Source organism: Eurosta solidaginis, chromosome 4 (genome assembly GCF_040869045.1).
Source record: "Eurosta solidaginis isolate ZX-2024a chromosome 4, ASM4086904v1, whole genome shotgun sequence".
NCBI classification, from domain to species: domain Eukaryota; kingdom Metazoa; phylum Arthropoda; class Insecta; order Diptera; family Tephritidae; genus Eurosta; species Eurosta solidaginis.
This window is the reverse complement of record NC_090322.1, coordinates 47,364,154-47,384,755: the sequence shown is the minus strand read 5'-3', so window position 1 is coordinate 47,384,755 and position 20,602 is coordinate 47,364,154. Positions and strand designations below refer to the sequence as shown.

Genomic DNA, 20,602 nt, shown 5'->3' with positions numbered 1-20,602 from the left:
AAGTGTTGGTTTAAATCTTATACTGTTTTCACACAGAAATTTAATGATCTCATTTCACCTTCTAATGAAATCGTAAATTTTTTGCTTTCACACAGAAGTAACTGCTCGATTAGTATGAAGGATGAAATGTCAAGCGAATAAAATGGCAATGACATTTACTTTGACAAATGACATTTTTAAGCACTGAACACACCAAAAACTAAGAAACTGAACGCTACCAACAGAGTTGCATTGTGCTTTTGACTTCATTAGGCATTCTATTAGTCACTAATGAAATAATTATAGATTCGAATTTTGTAGGGAAGATTGAGCTCAATAAGCGTCTTAATGTAGAAAACTGCCTTTATTATTCAATAAGCCGTCTGTGTGAAAACAGTATTAAACTGTTTGGTCTAAACTTTTTCGGCTTTGAATGCAGGCCTTGAAAAGTTTAAAACGAAACGAGCTAATTAGACTGGTTCTCAATTGAAACATTTTGGCTTAAATTTAAGTGCAGAAGATTTCTAGTTTTCAAATTTCTGTACTAAAATTTAAACCCAAATATATTAAAAATTGTGTTCATGCGCTCATAGTTTATAATATAGACTAAACAAGCTTGAAAACGCTTAACGGGTAAAGCTTTTTGGTTTTAATTTTAAACTTTTCGTCGAAAATTATGCTTTTCAAGTGTCTGGACTAAAATTAAAACCAAGATATCTTAGGAATTGTCTTAAACTATTTATTAAGTAATTTTTAAAAGTATTATAAACAAGTAAGAAAGTCTAAGTTCGAGTGAAACTAAACATTACATATCCAGCTGTGCAGTTGAAACGCTATTGTTGTTTGCATTGTGTGGTTAATAGTGTTATAAGGCTGCGCTATAATATACATATATTTAACAAAAAGGGGCGGGTCCGTCCCATTTCAAAATTTGTTTAAGTTTTGTTCTTAGCTCAACCATACCAATACTGAGGTAGAATAACAGTCAAATGTAGTTAAATACCATAGAGTTATTGCAAATTTATGAACGTTAGACCCTAAGGAAAAGTGAGCGTGGTCTTTAACCGATTTTGATTATCTTCACTTCGTCTATATTATTTGTCAAACATACTGTCTCTGCCAAATTTTAATGTAATATATTTAACGGCTTTTGCTTTATGGCTTGTCAAACTTCCAAATTTTCTTCAGCAGGTACCACGTCCATATTTTTTTGGAATTTATGTTTTGCACCATAAAACCTATCCACCCACCAAATTCCATTAGCTTAGCGGTATTCGTTTTTGAGTTATACAATTTTCCCAATTTTCCAAATTTTTGATATCGAAAAAGTGGGCGTGGTTATCATTCGATTTTGCTCATTTTCAAAATCAATCTATCCTGGGTTCAGATAAGCCCGTATACCAAATTTGGTGAAGATATCTCAATATTTGCTCAGCTGAAATAAAAAGCTGAAATTTGCAGTAAGCTTTGCTAGGCTTAAAAGATAAACAAAGAGATATACTTGTTAGTATTAAATTTAGATCTAAGGAAAATTCAATAACGAACACGCTCTCTTTTTAAAAAAAAAAAAAAAAAAATTGCTTAAAGTTTTAACCATCACAAAATTGTGAATACTAGCCGCACCCGTTCGCATCTAGCGCAAAAAATATAAAAGTCTCATATCAAATATCTACATAAATCAGCTGTTCGATCAATCAATCATGTATCAATAAAAACTTACATGCGCTTGCGCTGCCATCTGTCGAATGTTAAGAACTGCCGGGTAATACAGTGTTAGTTCTGATCAAATATTCACAATAGTGCTATAGTAAAAATAGATTTCTTTGTGTGCTCACAATCATTGATATTTAACAAATTATTTTAATAAAGTATAGATAAACAAAAGCACTACGATCGATAATGCCCAAAGCTCGCTAATAGCAAGAATCTCCATCTTTACAACCAAAACTTTATTTATAGATTTGCATTCCAAATAAGAGCGGAAAAGGAATTGCACATAAAAACAGCAATTAGAAATAATAAATAAGATATTCATGACACGTAATTAAATGGTTCTAATGCGCTCCTTTTAAATAAACTCTTAACAAAGCTTTTCATAACAAAATCGAAAAAAGCGACCAAGTTGAACGAGATTTGGTAAGAACATTTTTCTATCAAACTAACTGTTTTATGGCTGCTTACGGCAAACGATATTTGCATATGTACTTATAAGAATTGTATTTCAGTTTTCATATTATTTAATGTTCGTAACATTCCTCTTCAATTGTACCCTTTATTTATATATGAGTGAGCACGCTGGGTATAACATGTTCGGTTAGGTTTCCTTACTTGTTAAACACATATATGTTGCTCATAGTGAAACTAAATAAACAAAATACTTATCGTGTTTGGGTACAAACAAAAATTAGTGTTAAGCGTAGGCGATCACTTCAAGCCGGTAAAAACAGTTGCTTGCATTTTGAATTTCATTATATCGAATTTGAAAGGTTATAGCTTTGATTATTTAAAGGTTTCTTAAGAAAAAAAAAAAAAAACAAGTTGTATGCATGATTCAAAAAGGCCCGAACCAACATATTTTTCAAAACTGATAACCTAGGAACATGAAACTTTGAACACAGCTTAGGACCCTATCTTTTTGTAATATTCAGAATAACAAATTTGAGTCACAAACTTGAAAACTTACACATAGTTCGGAGGACCGAGATAATGCAACCAAAGGAAAAAGATATTCCAATAGGTGGCGCATGGGTCGAAATTGTTATGAATTTCATACGAGATTTGAAGTTTGGTAATCTGTTAAAACGTGGTTCAAAGTTCAATGAGCGTTGGCTTAGTGAGGCTTTTTCGACTTTACTTACAGTTTAAGTAAGTAATTGGCTAATACGGTTCGAAATATGGACCAAAATGAGACTTGAAGTACACAGAAATGTGTATTTTTGAGTAGAATTCGTTCAAATTCTCGATGGTGGTAAGTCCTTAAAGGAGATGAGATAGTTCGTCTGTCCGCTAGAACGCAAACTGCGCCATTTCCAGTAGTAAATGAGAAAACGTAATTTGTAATTGAGAATATAAAAACCGTAAAAAAGATAAGATATATATGTGTTAGTGGGCATATCCTCTAAGAATAATAATACTTGATGTGGAAATATGACTGACCAATCTTGGAGTGAGAGAGCATCTCCATAGAACGATGTTGCATGCTGGAATGTTATCGCGTAGTCTCTTTCTACCAATAAATCTAAATATTGCAGATATTGCTCCACAACATACGTTTCTCTGTGGTATGGTAACGAGTGCCTGCACCTAGGATTTTACCTTTTTCCTACAGTGTAGCGATAGGAATCAGCATTGGCGAGCACGGTGCTAAATGCAACAACTCCATTTGGACATTTTAATCGTGATGTAACACTGACCCGATTCTCGAAAAGCATGACCCTTTGTCGCACGCTAAAACTAATTCGTTTGAATCGTTAGCCTGCTTTTCCCATAGTTGAACAACTGACCATCTGCTTATGCTTAATGAACTTCATTGTCGTTCGATCGACGACACGCCGAATAAATGAATGCACGGGACTCTTGCAAGTGCAAATGGTGTCTCATTTACACCTGACTATTCTCAATGAGACGTTTTTGCATTCACATCTGACGTTTTCTCATTTCCCGCCAACTATTCTCGAAAACAAATGACGTTTCCGCATTTTCATTTTGCTGCTTTCTCATTTACAAATGAATCTTCTCACATCGGAGTGACGCTTCCATAATTAGAATTAATTTTTTAATTTACAATTTACAAATCTCATTTCTATACGACAGCTTCTCATTTGCTATTGCCTATTCTTATTTTCAAGTGACGCTTGCTTATTAACAACTGAAAATGGCGTAGTCCCCCAATTTTTAGATAAAATAAAAATAAATGCAAGGCGCGATATACCTCCGAAAAGATTAGGCCGAGCTTCTTATAATTTTTCCTACAAACTGGCGAGATGTGACCGATGCCGATTCCGTACGGCGTATGCGAGGATATCTTGATCATATTTGGTGAGCGGGTATATTTCGGTGTCCGATGAAGAATTTGGCGAAACCAACCGAATCGGGACCATATAGCACATATCTCACATACAATTGATTTTCCAGATAAAAGGGTTTTCGTCATTTCTTCCTCATTTTAAGAGCGAGAAACTTGACAGATGCTCAAATATATGGCTTTTATTGTTGACTGAAAAAATCGTAAAATTCGGTCAAATATATAACATACTACCCTATCTTGCGCAACAAAATACAAAAGTCTCATATCAAATATCAACAGAAATCAGCTGTTTTGTCAATCAATCATCTATCAATAAAAACGTACATACGCTTGCGCTGCCGTCTGGCGAATGTTGGCAACTGCCGGTAATGCATCTATGCACCGACGTGTGTAACCAAAGATTGATCGAAGAGTAAAAATGTTGCAGGGACGAAAAATAGTGTGAAGCAAGCTTCACAAAACCTAGGTCACATTCACCACTTACCACAGCAGAATTTGTTAACTACCACTGTCTCTATTTGTTATTTAATAATTATTTGTACGCCTTTTATTCAGCTAATGTGTTCAGAATTTTAACTTTTACTCTCTAAAACTCCAATCAGTGTATTTCTGTGCTTAAATTATGTTAAAAATTGTGTTAAAGTTTTTGATGTGGTTGAAGTGATCTACTAGAATTTTGTTACGCTGCGCTGCTTTCCACCGAAGTTTGCACCTGAAACATCTTTACTCTTCGATCAATCTTTGGCGTAACGTAGGCCGTACGTACACAATTTTGAGCGAAATGTATGCCCGTAGTGGCAACGAACAAATGTTGCCATTGACCTGTTTTGAATGCATGCTTACGGAAACATCAACTTTTTCTATTTTAATTTTTGATGTTGTAAAAAGCTGGAATTAATATTAAATAAGTATAAATAGATTACATATTTATAATCTGCACTTTTACGTAATTATTTCGAATTATTTCTACAGTATTTCAAACTTCAATTAGGTGTTTTTGCATAAAAACTGCAAACGGTCAAAACTTAGCGCGCAAAAGTTTACTAGGCAACTCTGTCTAGTGAAAGCGCGATCAGCTGACACGTTCTTGAGGAAAAAATCAAAATTGTTTTGATTTCCACGTTCCGGGCTACGTACGTACGTTGAACGCCGGTGAGTTTTCGTTTACATTGCACATTCATAAGATAGGTCGTGTCACCTGAAACGTTTTTTGTACGTACGTTCGTGGGTAACTGCAGCTTTAGTTCTAATCAAATATTCACAATAGTGCCATAGTACAAATAGATTTCTTTGTGTGCTCACAAACGTTTATTTTTGAACAAATTATTTTAATCAAATATAGCTAAACAAAAGCACTGCGACCAATAATGCCCAAAGCTCGCCAATACCACGAATCTCCATCTTTACAACCAAAACTTTATTATATATAGATTTGGATTCCAAATAAGAGCGGAAAAGAGACCTGCACATAAAAACAGCTATTAGAAATAATTTATAAGATTAGCCGCGTTCTATTCTAAGCGAGTGCGAAAAGAACGCCAAACTCGGTTAAAATTTCCCTGCATGTATTTAACAACACTGGTAACATTTCAGCTGTCAAAATCATCTGTTGTTTATTATTGACGTTTTCCTTGTTTAAGCACGAAAATTAAAACATTTTTGTAAATTATAATATTTGTTGTGTTTTGAGCACCTATCTTGGCGCCTTTTTTTATATTTTCGTTGCAAAACTCGTGAAATTTGCAATACAACGTTTTTGAAAATAAATAAGCAAAATACTAATAAAAGAAAAGCAAAATGAGTGCTCCGGAAAACTATTTGGTAAATTACTAATTAATTAAAGAAATTAGAAAGAAATAAGGTGTAGTAATCTTTCAGATTGAATTTCTTCTCTTGGATGACAAGAGTGAATTGCGTACCCGTAGGCAGGAAGAAGTTGTCGACGAAATCTTGGATGCTGTTTTCGCAGGTTCCAGCTCCTCTGAGGACTCTAACACCGAAAACGAAGATCATGTAAAGTGCGAAATTTTCGAAGCGACCCTTGATGCGATGAATCAGAAAGATTTTAAGATGCACATGAGACTGAAACGTGAAACTGTGGAATACCTTATTAGTAATATCCAATAAATTATTCATATAAGTTTGTAAATACTAAATCACTTAAATTATTTTTCCTTTTAGTGAGATATTCCAATTATGCCCCTGATCCATCTAGCGGTGGAAGGCCACCAGTTACGGCCAAAAAGTCTGTATATATGTATATTTGGTACGTGAGCAACACAGTTACCTTCAGACAACTAGGTAATTTGTTTGGGGTGGCTCAGTCGGCAGCGTGGTCAGTAGTGCAGCGAGTTGCTACTTTTTTGGTGTCCATAGCTGATGAACACATAAAGTGGCCACAAGGGGCTTATTTGCATGAAAATGCAGAACAATTTCGTGAAAAGAAACGTATTCCGGGTGTAATTGGGGCAATCGATTGTACACACATTGCCATTAAGGGACCAAAGAATTGTAAGGAAATGTACTTTAATAGGAGGAAAGCATACAGCATAGTGGTTCAAGCCGTAGTCGATTGTAACAAAAAATTTATTGATATTACCTGTGGTGAACCAGGATCGCTTCACGATTATAGGGTACTAAGACGATCCAAACTCTTTGAAGACGCAGAAAGTCATTATGAGGAAATGTTTCCCAACTCGCATTTCATCATAGGAGATTCCGCGTATCCTTCGAACAAGTGGATAGTATGACCGTTCAAAGACTATGGGAATTTAAATGATGCGCAAAGAAAGTTCAACGAAATACTTTCATCTACACGAATGGTAGTTGAAAACGCATTTGGTTTGTTGAAAGGCAGATTTCGGAGGCTTTTAATGTTTACAGAGCAAACTGACCTTAAGATGATAACTAACATAGTAGTGAGCGTATGCGTTTTGCATAACATTTGCATTTCTTTTGACGACTTGTATGACATGAACGAACAAAGTACAGACACCCTATTCACTACTGAGGATGAAGAGGATGAATCCGGTATTGATGAAGCACTTGACAGGAGGCAAAACCTTTTCAACTATTTGATACAGAATCACATCATTTAATGTCGTAAGTGGTTAGCATGAAAAAAGTAAATATATACATTTTACTATCATATATATTTTAAAATTTAAGATCAAATCAATGTCTACTATGGCTAAAGGCACCAAACGCTTTTGTCAAATACAAATTGGTTATTTATTGAAAAAACTTTGCAGCACAAGCGACGATACCGATGATGATGGTGACGCTGGTACTACCATTAAGAAAGCCCCTATACGTGGCATGAATGTTGACTCCAGTGATTGTATGGTACTACGATTTTATAAAATATTATTTTTTTTTTTAATAATATAACAATTTGTCAACCCTTGTTAAACTAATGAGTTATAAATCAAAAATGATAAGCAGAAAATATAATTAAATAACATTATATAAACTGTAATAAATGCAGTCCCATATAATTATTTAAATAAGAGATTAGAATTAGTTAGCAACTACGTAAGTATATGTGGATTAGAGGCCGGTAGTTAATAATCAATCTAAATAATACATAGAAAAATGTACTTCTGACACTCTACAAAGAAATGGCTCATCTGTATGGTTATGCGCTGTTATTAAAAATACTTTTATATTGTTTCACCTGATTCACCAAAAAAGCTAAATAAAATGTGTTTTTAAACACTCATTTTATTCACTTTCTTTCATAACAACATAACATAACAGCATAAACATTTCATACATTTAGTAATTTTTTAAATTAATTCGTTCTTCAATTTCATAAAATATAAGGCAATTTACAGATTCTATCTGTTTAAAATTTTTTTAAAACCACCAATTTCATAAAAAAAAAACAACCGTTTAAACATATCATACTTCTAGTAGAAATTAAAATTAATTTGTACTTCAATTTCCTAACATATAAATCAATTTAAAAGGAAAGGTAGTGTTTTATGCACACGTTTTTAAGATTAATAAACATCAAACATTTTAATAAGGAACTTACATCTGCGAACAGAAAAATAGCAGTCTCAATTCTTAATAAATTTCGTCACTTAAATCCTTTTTATTTCCGATACTTCACGAAAAAACTTCCATGATTTTTTTTAACTGAAGCTATGAAAAACAGCATCTAAAGCTTTTTCGAAAAGGTAAAAATTTACCGAAATTTTGAACTTCTTATTTATGGTTCTATGCATTTTTGGAGTTTGTAGCAAAATCAATTTTAGTATAACAAAGGACATGCATGCTATAGGTCTCCAAAAATTCTCGTTGATTTTTGATGGTGTTTGAGATTTTCTTCTATACAAATTGTGAAACAGTTTTTTATGAAAGAAAATCTGAAAGACTTTTCGGTAAAAAATACTCAAAAATCAATGCGAAATAAAAATTGTACTTTGTTCCACTAAAATTGACTGGGCTCAAAAAAGTTTTAAGAACCCCAAATAAAAAGTTCAAATTTAGGTAACATTTTCTCAAATTTTTGAAAACGTTTTTGAGATGGGTTCGCAAAGTTCATAGAAGCTTTTTCTTGAAATATCGGAAATAAAAAAAAAGTATTTAAGTGACGAAATTTGTTGAAAATTGACACTGCTATTTTTCTCTTCACAGTTTTATGTTCATCGCAAGTATTAAAAACTTGACTCAAATTTTTTGATAGTAAAACTAAGCTTAAGAAAAAGGTATTCAGGCCAACAAATTCCATAAAGTCCAAAAAACTTAATCGATATTACTCTAATAATTAAACATATGTTTGGCTTGCAAGTAAAATATACAGATGTGTAAGTTGAAGTAATCTAAATTGGACTCTAGCACACTGTTGAAGTAGTGGAAGTACTGAAAATGTTTACATGACCACATAAGGCGCTCTACTTGATTTCGAATAGTTTATAAACTCATTAATACACAAATTTTCAAACCATCTCGAAATGTTTTCTGTATTGGTTCAAACACAAAACGTGTTCTAATACGTCGGTCGCTATTGTCGTGTAAACATGGTATCAGAAAATTAAAAAAAACGTCTTATTTCATAAATGGTTTGAACTACTACTACTTATAAATTTTATTCAAAAACATATCAGAGAATTTGTTTTAAAAACGCTCAGAATTTGTTTCGAAAAACCTTATCTGAGCGCGAATGCAATACATTTTCATATGAAACAAATTCTGAGAATGGCGTTTTCGAATAAAATTTATAAGTAGTAGTAGTTCAAACCATTTATGAAATAAGACGTTTTTTTTTAATTTTCTGATACCATGTTTACACGACAATAGCGACCGACGTATTAGAACACGTTTTGTGTTTGAACCAATACAGAAAACATTTCGAGACGGTTTGAAAATTTGTGTATTAATGAGTTTATAAACTATTCGAAATCAAGTAGAGCGCCTTATGTGGTCATGTAAACATTTTCATTACTTCCACTACTTCAACAGTGTGCTACAGTCCAATTTAGATTACTTTAACTTACATATCTCTATATTTTACTTGCAAAATGTAGTACTCGCCATTGTTATTTGCCCGCCAATTTTTCTAACAGGGCAACTTTTCGTTTTTCCAGCTCAAATTCCCTTTCAAACTTTTCTTTTAAAATTTCTTTGAACTGTTGTATGGCTTCGCTTCTAGCCCTTTTCTTGTCTTCCAATTCTGCTTTTTTTAGTTCAATTTTTTTTTCATAGTATATTTCTCGAGCAGTACGTTTTTTGCGTCCGACTGAATCAGGGGAAGAATTATATTGTGAAGAAAATGAAAAGGAATTCGAGCAGGAAGGAGAAGGAGATACCGATGAATGTGGCGCAGCCGGTAATTCTACTGTCGATGTTGATGGAAGTGGAGAAACCGCTGATGATGGTAGTTGAGTTGGCGATGAGATATCTACCGACACCTTCTCGAATGGCCTGAGACCCACGCAAACTGTATGGTCGTTTTTAATAATGGGTGTATTTCCAAAAATTTCATCCATGAGCTCCATATACGGAGCAAAACATGGACTTGCACCTGTGCTGCGGTTGTTGTCCCGCGCCGCCTTATAAGCCTGAAGGAGTGTTCTTATCTTTGACTCCAAACACACCGGAGTTCTGTCTGAGTCCTAAGAGGAGGAAATATATACTTTAAATTTTAAAAATAGAAGTATTACATATATTTTCATAACATACCGAGATACCCAATGACACCATGTCTTCCAAAACATTGGCGTAGGCCACTCTCTTCTTTTTGGGGTGCTCGAATTCTGCCTTTCGAGCCAGATAGCATCTCAGGAATCCCGTTGTTTCTTCACGGGACCATCTTCTGCGTTTTTTATCCTCAGACCTAAATAAAGATAAAGAGTAATATTTTTTTAAAAATTATTGGTAACATTTGCTGAGGAAAAGTGAACAGCTAAGTCGCAGCACAGCTGAACAACATTTTTGAAATCTGTCCAGCAGGGGTATCACCGAGCCTGGTAATGCATTGTACAAACGGGCCCTTGAAGTTGTCCACATTTTGTTTCTAAAATTTTCCGAAAGACATGCTGATGTTTGGCAAGTTCCAGGTTTGCAGTGAAAAAGGGGAGCAGTGTAGCTTCTTGACTACTAGCTATAAGAGATATCGGGCGATATGAATCTCCATCGTAAGTTGGTTTACCAAACTTTAGTAGCGGTACCACCACAGCTTTCGACAGTAGCGAAGACTTTAGAAACCGTTATGCTCCCTCATTTTACGACGAATTTCGGTTAGACATAGCTTCCGCAAAATGGACAGCACTATCACCGCGCTAAACTCCATAAACACGAACTGAACCAGCAAAAACTCATCATAGGACAGGGATCATGGCACTTCACCTGTCAAAAGGTATTGAAACATTCAACCAGGGAACACTACTCGAAGAAATAGAAGGTTCTCCCCCCCCCCCCCCCCCCCCCCATCTAAAAAGATCGGCCACAAATTATCCTAGTGGTCGGCAAGCGTCGGTTAAACAGGGGATACCGCAGGGTGGTATTTTCCCCACTTGTTTAATTTCTACATATCAAAGCTGCCTTCCCCACCAAAAGGAGTTACCATAATTTCCTATGCCGACGACAGCACAATAATGACTTGAGGGCGTGCCCCCAATATAGGCGAATTATTTTCCAAAATCTCCCGTCTTTCTGGTTGTGTCTCCTCGCACAATCTGGTACTATTTACCGGCCAAGTCGACGGCCACGCTGTTTACGACGTGAAAGCAACAGATGACGCAAATATTTGACGTTCACGTATGGCGTTGTACCATTCGACAACACTCTTACCTTCAAGGCCTCCGAAATTGTCTCTAAAGTACAAAACCCCAACAAGATCCTCAAGTCACTTGCCGGCAGCACCTGGGGGAAGAACAAAGAAACGCTACTATCAACTTACAAACCATTTGGCCGGCCGCTCATGGCCCTCACGTCACCAGTCTCAGCGCCTGACTTAAAAAACACACACTGGAAAATGCTGCAGGCCAGCCAAAATACTGTGCTTATAACTGCTACGGAATGAACACAATTTAACTGCCGGACAGAATTTGACACTGTGCCGTGGACGAAAGTGGTAACTATGGATGGATGGAAGGGCACAATATGCATTGTGATTACAAATCCTATCTAAAAGATCATTTGCAAACTCACGCCGCATCTTGAAATATGGATGCCTCTAATTTAACTACACAACAACTACAACTGAGGGCAAAATGCGTAATATATTACCATTTAAATCTTCATAACTTAACTTCCTCCATTTTGTTCCAAAAAAATGTTCCTCCACCAAAGAAATTACTACTTTGCGTTTTATTTAATTGTAAAATGAAATATTTTTACAATTTTTGTTTTGTTTTGTTTTGCGCTTTTTGAGTGAAGTTGGCTGCGATAGTTCTAAATGTCAAAAAATTTCCTTGGTGTATTTTAAACCTCATTCACAATAGAGCAATTTTTTCTATTTTCAACACTACCTCTCAACTCGGTTATTGATTAGCCGACTTCGCGAGGACTGGATAAAATAACCGAGTTAGTGTTGTTGCTTTGAATGTAATTCGATGAATAAGCGAGTGTTCTTTTCGTGCTCGCTTAGAATAGAAGGCGCCTATTATTTTTCAGATCCATTCATTAAAGGCATGAGGTGTTCGGCACAGCCGAGGACAGCCCCGTACTTACTTATTTATTTTTGAAATAGTTACACTGAGAGAAATGCCTTGGATGCATGTATTTTTTTCAGTGTTTTATTCAGTTGTTGACTCACTGCGTCCGTTGTGTGTTGTCTCAGATTGCCACTTGCCTTTGAAGTTCTCTAGATATGATTTTTGTTGTTGTTCTACGGTATGTCAACTCACTTGAACGCAATGTTTACTTGGCTTATTTGCGCAAGTGTTGCCATATGGCGATATTTTTCTTTGTTTGTGTCTATTTAACTTGACTATTGTCGTTTTTCTTGCCTCTACACAATTTGCAAAGCAAATTTACATTTGCGCTTCTGTTTTATCTGTTTCTTGCGTTTAAACAAAAAAAGGAAAAATACAAAAGAACATTTGAAAATCAACAATAATTTATGGGGTTGCTCGCTCACAGCCTGCGTTCTGAAAATATCATTGCCAGTGTTGTCATTTGTGGCTAATTTTTACGCTTTTCATTCTCATTGTTGTTTTCTTTTTTTTTGTTGTTGTTATGTTTTGTATGCAATATTGCCCAGCCATAACACGTAAGTACCTACGTAACAACTGTTGCTGCTGCAGCTGGCATTTTACTTGAAAAAGGTTTGTCATAAACACGCCCACATTTGCAAACTCGTCTAAACTATCTCAAAACTCTTGTTTCTACACTTGCCTCCCTCGCCTGTACACGAACCACAGTTTGGTTTGTGTTTAGTTTTATTGTTTGACCCATAACCATAACCCCGTATAACAGATTTTTTTCTGCTTGCTTGCTTGTTGCCTATTGTTGTTGAGGATAATTGGTGTTGATGTTGTTGCTATAACCGCAACTTTTTTTTACTGTTGCTGATGTTTTTCATTTTTTTTTTTATGGTTATAAATGCAGTTTGATAAACCTGGAACTTTCGAATTTGTTGCCAATAATAGTAGTTTGATTCCAATAAAGGACATCCAGCCATCTTGTAAAATAATAGGTACTCTTTAGAAGCCTCCAGCGGTTAAGGGGCTTAGAGTAATCGCGCGGGGAGCATACCTGTCGAAACAGGCGACTAAAAACCACAGACCCTAAGGTTCGAGAGGTCAGAGAATTCGTTCCCAAGTTGCTACTACCAAAGCGTTACGGAGGACTGCCCGCATCTGCTACACTCGACTGCAATGCCCAGTTTCTTGTATCAATTTTCCGTAGTCCCGTTGTCCTCTATGCTTCAAATACTGAGTCCAGTTGGAAAGGACTATGAAATAGATTTAATTTTTACCCTTAGCTTTGCTATATTCTGCTATTCTCAGCTTCAGCTCTACATCCTCTTAGCACTATCTCAATCAAAGTCGCTGAAACCTGACACGGTTTTATGCATTGTTTCAAAATAGAAACTTAAAAGACCAAGTCTTTCCACAACTTAGATTTAAGTTTTAGTTTTCCATTAAGGAATTCATCAACCAAAGTTTTTTACTTATCATATTCACGAGTCGCAACGAAGCGGCAATGTCGTGAAATCTTTCTGCGAATCATCACTACTTTTGGTATTCATTGGAAGAGAATATAGCTGTCGTTATAGAAACCGTGCTTCGCTTCATACAATTGATGCGAATATCGAAATGTTCTTTATTTACAGCACTACTATGGTAGTAGAACATCACAATTGAAATGATTGGCATACTTCACTTAGGACGTATTAAAATCAAATTGATTGATAATCCGCAGACTGCGCTCGCTGTTTATATAGCACTTGGTTGCTTTCACCACAATTCTTCTTTCAAGGTCTAGACCCTTCTCGAACAGCCATTTCGAATAGTTGCTGTTTTAATTCTCGTTTCTGTATTTCCTATTGGCTTGGCTATATACACGTGTGGCTGTAGTTCAGACATCGGCGTTTCATAGATCAATTGATCAGACAAACAGGTTACACTCTTCACACAGACAGGTTGCGCTCTTTGCTTACCAAATGATTTAGTCGTCGCTGAACAAGTGGCGTAGCAACGTCATTGCCCAGCGAAGGTTAAAAATATTCATCAATGTACGTATAATTTTTTTGGTTAGCATATAAAATTGTTCGCTTTCCATATTGCGCATAAAAAAATATAAGTCTTTGTTAGTTGCTGTGTAACAAGTGACTGACATGAAAACCAATTGGTTCGCGCGATCAATGCGCTCTCAATTACCTATACACTTGTATTTACAAATCTGCCTACGCTTGCTGTAGTTTATGCAATCTCATATGTACTCTTTATTCCCGTGTGTTGTGTCAGTAATGTGGTGTTTTTTTTTTCTGCTCAGATGTGTGCATAACTAGGGCTGACCACATTCAACACGGCGTCTACAGACCACGACCACAATAAAGCAAAGCTTGACAACAACCGTAGCCAAGCATTGGCTTCTTGATTACTTTGAAAGCGGCAGCCACCAATATAAATTACAGCAAACAGTAGCGAAAAATTTAGAAAAAATATTAATTATGTTTAAAAAATGTCCAAAAGAATGATTTTAGCTTTTGTTATCTGTTATTTACTTCTATTTTAGTTTTTATTGACAAAATAAAAAGGACGCCACTCACTGTCGCTTCCCAAAAATAGAATTAGGTTTAATCTGGCTACAACGGCTTTCGTGATTGATTGTCAAGTTGCTCTGTCACGCCGAAAATAACGAAGCTAATAAGAACATGTGTAAAAATAATATGACTGATGTGGCGGCTACACCGCCGTCGTGAATGTAGTCAGCCCTACTGTTTGTTGCCTCAGCTGTTTATACTGCTGTTTTTAGTTGTGTAGCGGCATAGTGATGTGCCGTATTTTTCGCAAAATTACCCGCCACCTAAATCTGATCGTCACTATCACCCTGTCCAAATGAGCCACCTTCAATTTGTTCCGTAGGTTTTCTAATAACTTTGCAGTTACATTGAAATTTTTGGGCCAAGCATTTCTTGTATCGTTGGTTGTATAACATAAACTTTCTCTCGTAAACTCTTCCGAATTAAGTGCTTTCTGAAACTTGTTCACAACTTTTCTTAGATATTCTTCCAAAATTCTATTGAATTGTTTCACCATACCATCAGACAAAAAATTTGGGCAGTTGTTCAAATTTTCTTGCACATTTCTTGGAACACAGCTGATTCAGAATTTCTCCTTTGTTCAGAGGACAACTTCATTGGTGCACCAATGGTTTCCACTTCATGGTTTGAAATTGGCTATACCTCCGAGCTATATCCATGACGATCCTCTCAAATGGTGCACCTGAGTTGCATTGTTTCACCTAACCATGACTTATGGGTTTGTGCCCTTTTGCTCTGATGTAAACGTCGCAGTTGGCAGTCAACTCTGTGACTTACTGTCTCGGCAAACAATCGAATAGAGTCTGTTTTCTTTCTTTTCTCCAATGTCTATGCGAGATGTCCTCCACTTGGACTATTATGCAACTCACTGAGAACGTTTTCCTTGGGACAACTATCAGTTTCTTTTTATTTTGACCATCCTCACTCTCCCATATTCGATGATAGCAACCAGAAATCAATTGTACACTGTTCCACTGGGTCCAATATGACTTAGCAACAGGAACTTCTGCTGACATCTCCTCTATATTTGGAGACCTTGCAGCACATGTGACACATATGTATCTTCTAGTTGAAACTTTCTTAGCTGTTCCGTGTCCCATTCATTCGTACACGTTATTTTCACTAGCCGGACATCGATAAAGTCTTCTTTAGCCTCAATTTTCGAACAGTGTTTGAATTCCAAATAACATGCCCTTCGCGATATTGTATCAGCATTGCCATGTATACTACCTTTGCGAAGTCGTAGCTTTGTAGGCGCACGACCAACTGCGCAAATTATCTTTCTGGATTACGGAATTGTCGGAACCATTTCAGCGCTGAATTATCTGCCCTGACGCGGAATTGCTGCACGTAGAAGTACTTTTGAAAATGTTGTATGCACTCTACCAATGCCAGGAGCTCCCTCGTTAATTTGGAACCATTGGTAAACGCGTGTATAGTATGCTTTGCCAGATCCGCACCTTTGCCCCAATCCTCCGACTCTATTGTGGCCACAATATCTCTTTCGAAGCTTAGGACCATGTAATCTGTGTCAATCTGTGTTAATGGAAAGTTGGACTAGACTGGAAGGACTAGATAACTTTTTTTGTAGAGTATAGCTCAACTATTGAAGTGTCTGGAATCGGAATCATTGTTATGAAGTCTTTTCAAAAGTAAAGGAAAGCAGTCAATCCATTGATGTTTTGGTAAAGTTTTATGAAATTACACAATTCGTCAAGAGGTAGTGTGCCTGATTTCATCTGAATATTTAAGTACTTATCAAACGTTCTTCGTATATCCAGTTTCTTGTTATGCCTTCTATTAGTACTTACGAAAAGACCTTGTGGCAAAATCTAGTTATTTAGTTGTGGCCAGTAGCGGCGTGTTCCTTGCCGCTGCTCGTCACGGCTGCCATTTAATAGCTACCTAAATACAGTGCAACTCCCATCGTCGGTTACAAACAAATTTCGAGTTCGAGGAAAAATCATAAATCACTGTCTCTTTTATTATTTAATCGGTTTCAGTTTTGGAAAAAAAATTGCAATATTATTGTTACCGTTGTTATTGTTTGATGAGCTTGCCTTCATACACTTAAGTGTACGCTTTTGTATAACACCGTTACTTCATTTCAATGTGGATTTCCAAATCAACAGTCATGTAATTTGGGGCATTTGAGTAATACGATTTGGGTTGGCGGTTTAATGATAGGAAATTCGGCATATATCGAAATTGTTTGGTAAATTTCAAAAAAACAAAAAAAATGTTAAATATTTAATTATTAGTAAGCCGGTTGTAGTATCTGATGTAGAGTATGATGAAAAGCTATTTAGTGGTCATTATCGTGAAAGACTTCATTAGGGTCTAAATTAGATACATTGTTTTAGAATGGAGAAAATTAGCTTTGATCTCAACAAAAGCCAATTTATTTAATTAGATAACAAAGGCCAATCACACACACTGATCTCTCCAGTTTCTTCGCCTCGGGAAACCTGACATTGTCACCGACCATATCATCGGCGACCTTATTTACAACATGGACGTCCCAAATATCGACCATTTTGAACATCCACGTCAATGGCACCACGCTACCGACTATCTTACACCCTATCTTGGTGTGACATTCGATCAGGATCTACATTTTGGAGAGCGGCAGCCGTAATTGTACCGAAAATCCAGAGTCGTAATAAAATTCTCAAACCATCTTGCCGGCAGCACTTGTGGTAAAGATAAAGAAACGCTCATCACCACTTACAAAGCTATTGGCCGGCAGATTGCATTGCAGTGTCCCCGATATGGTCACCAAGCTTAAAGGTTACTCACTGGAAGAAACTACAGGCCTGCCAAAATACTGCCCTCAGAACCGCTGCGGGCTGTCCTCTTATGTCCCCAGAACACCATCTGCACAATGAGGAGAGAGTACTCCCCATTGGGAAGAGACATGAAATGCTAACCAAACAGTTTCTATTGAATACCCAGAAACCTGGGGCCAGGGGCTTAAGGGGTATCTCCGTAAGCATTATGAGGGAATACGGCACCTGAGAACACAGCCATATGAAGCGAGAAAGCACAAGCACAAATAGGCGTCGGCCCTCTATGCCAGGAATTTCCAGGCGAACCCAGTACTTAAATAATAATACCCAGAACTAGCAGAAGACGAACGCACTCTTCCTAGGGAAACGCGCGTCACTCTAGGTCAACTTCGATCTGGATACTGTCACAGGTTAAACTCTGACCTATCCAGAATCAACCCCACACACAAAATGTATGTCCTGCTTGCAATGTGTCCCCCACATGACACCAACCATCTCTTCAATTGTAATGTGGAACCAACGCCTCTAGCACCACTCTGATTATGGTCCACCCCTGTTGAAACAGCAAGTTTCCTTGGACTCCCGTTAGAGGATATTGATGTCAATTTGTGTTTGGTCGCATCTATTGGATGGGGCGAAGCACTGCTACAACAACAACAACACACAAAGGGTAGTTCCACTGATGCAATGACTTCCAGAGGCTGGGCTTTGTAAAAAATCGAACTTATACAACGCAGCCTAAATTAAAACAAAAAACACTCACATCAAAAAACTTCTGGCCTTAACTTGTAACATTGCGTTGTGCCGTATGACTAAACCTCTGTAAAAGCGAGGTTTTGTAATTTACGTATTGGGGTAACAGGCACCCGTTTGCTGCGTACAGAAGACGAGATGTAAGAGATCAAGCACCATTCAACTGTGTCAGGGATGCGCAATACTAAACTGTAGACTGTTTTCTGGTGGAACAAAGACCTTCAGAAGTTGTGCGTGGAGTGATGTAATCTCCTCAAATGTGTCCTTTTGAAAATTAGGAGATGTACTGGTAACAAAATTTATAGAAAACGGTTGCCTTCTTAGCCGAGACCTTAATTGTTTTCGTCATTTGCACACGACATTGGAGTAGTTTTATACCGCGGGTCCAAGCACAGCGTCTTGAAAGTCGTGAACCGAAACAGACAGAAATTGTGGTGGTCAGACGCAGCCGATGAAATCCCTCAGCTATACCGCTTTCCCCAATTCATCAGAATGGAGAGAAACATACATCCATATTGGGCCCACAACATATGACAAGTGATGGGAATGAAAAAAGCGAACGAGCTAGTCAGAAAAAGCGCATCCCTCGAAGCTTGCTCCGTAGACATCCCAAATTGATTGGCCGAGATTAAGAGAAGGAGAGAGTTGGAAATGATTGATCAAGAGAACGGAGTTATTTTATAGCATAGGTGCTGGTTTTTGATAAAGTATTTCAGTTTGGTCATTAGGCAAAGTTCTGGTAAAATCATGTACTCATTCAGTCAATGTGACGTCCCCACGGACCGGCCAGTTCAACCTTACCAGCCTAACACAACTTTGAATGAGAATGTCACCTCTTTAATTTGTGTGTGGAATTTGATGTAGCTCGCTCCCTCACACCCTGAAGATCCTGTACGGTCCGGTAACAGAAGCACCTTTAAGGCACTAGCCCGACCATCTCGGGAAAGATTAATATAACCACATTAAACCTTCTAGGACATCCCGCCCTCTCCACCCACCACTAGTTCCATGAGGAACTTGGGGTCGCCAGAGCCTCGCCTTCTAAATATGTGCATGATGGACTCCTATTTGTAACAGGATTCCCCTCACGTATGTAGGCGAGGTTGACAATTGGGTTGCGGAAACTTTAAAGCTATAAAGCTTTGTATTGCCTTTATCAACCCCTTGAATCCCTTCGGCACTTAGTTCGACGCTAAATGAAGAATGAGATGTTCCGTGTGGGCATATTATTAACCTTCTGAGGCGACTTTGCAGACTTTGCAAATGTTGGCGCCATCAGAAAGAAGTAATTCAGTGCTGGATAGAGAACCGATCTCTTGTTAAGCATGACGCTACTATCTGAGTTGTTTGAACAGTTTGAATTCTAGTCGTTGGCCTTTTAAATTTGCTTTTAGTTCGTATTAAATATTATTCGTACGGTGAGTTTCGAATAAAAGAAGATCTTTAAAATTGCATTATTGTTTTCCATTAGCTCTTCAGATTACCTTGGATGCATGATGCTGCGTGTATGATAATAGGATGATTAGTTTCTGTAGGAAGATTTGATTTATCCAGTCGTGATTTAACTGGGGCTAAACAACCCTGTTGGCGATAACGAAAATATCAAATGCAGCTTTCTACAGAATGGCTTTCCTCTCGGTAAATTTCAAGCAAACCAGAGTTGGTAAAACGACCGTAACTATAAGATAAGTTTTTCGTTGGGCATTTCTACAATTGCAAAGTGGATTCCTTGGATGACGCTCATGTTTTTTTTTCATGCTGGCACTTTTACATTTTGAAACACAATAAACATCGCAACCGAAGAATACTTGCCTGAATCACATGCAGACATAGTAAGACGTTTTGCTTTCAAAGTCAGCTCGAGACCTTCCGCCAAGAAATTAGATACGGTGATACAAAATTGTAGCTATTAGTATAAACTAACCTTTGACAAATTACCAAATTTGTTCAATTTTGTAATGACCGTGAAATAAATTTTTTTCAATATTTTATTTCTATTAATTGCTTCACATTTATTTTGTTTAAGAGATTTACAACTTGTCGATCAAAACTAATTCGCACTTATTCATTATAATCTCGAATCGTATGCTCAATTCCACTTATTTTAAAATTTGGTTGTTAAAATTTGACAGCTTATTTGACGTGAAGTCAATGAGCTTAAATGGCATAATACTTGACGTTAATGAGTTGAGCGATTGGCAAAATCATAAAAATCAAAGGGCGAATTGCGAGTTGTGCCTAAGTCTTTTTTATTTTCCAAAAAAATTTGGTTTCTTAATGCTCTTGACCAACTTAAAGCGGATTAAAGCATGAAATGGCACTTCTGTTTGCTAT

General features: G+C 36.8%; 1 protein-coding gene and 1 long non-coding RNA gene across 6 annotated transcripts in view; both read left to right on the top strand.

Moving 5' to 3' along the window:
* Positions 1-20,602, top strand: part of spri (sprint) — a 1,202,745-nt gene that overhangs the window by 330,053 nt on the left and 852,090 nt on the right. The gene's annotated exons all lie outside the window — the stretch shown is intronic.
* On the top strand, positions 5,956-7,310 carry LOC137247879 (uncharacterized). The gene is made up of 3 exons (XR_010951922.1): positions 5,956-6,119; positions 6,188-7,108; positions 7,175-7,310. It is a non-coding gene; the product is annotated as an uncharacterized lncRNA (long non-coding RNA).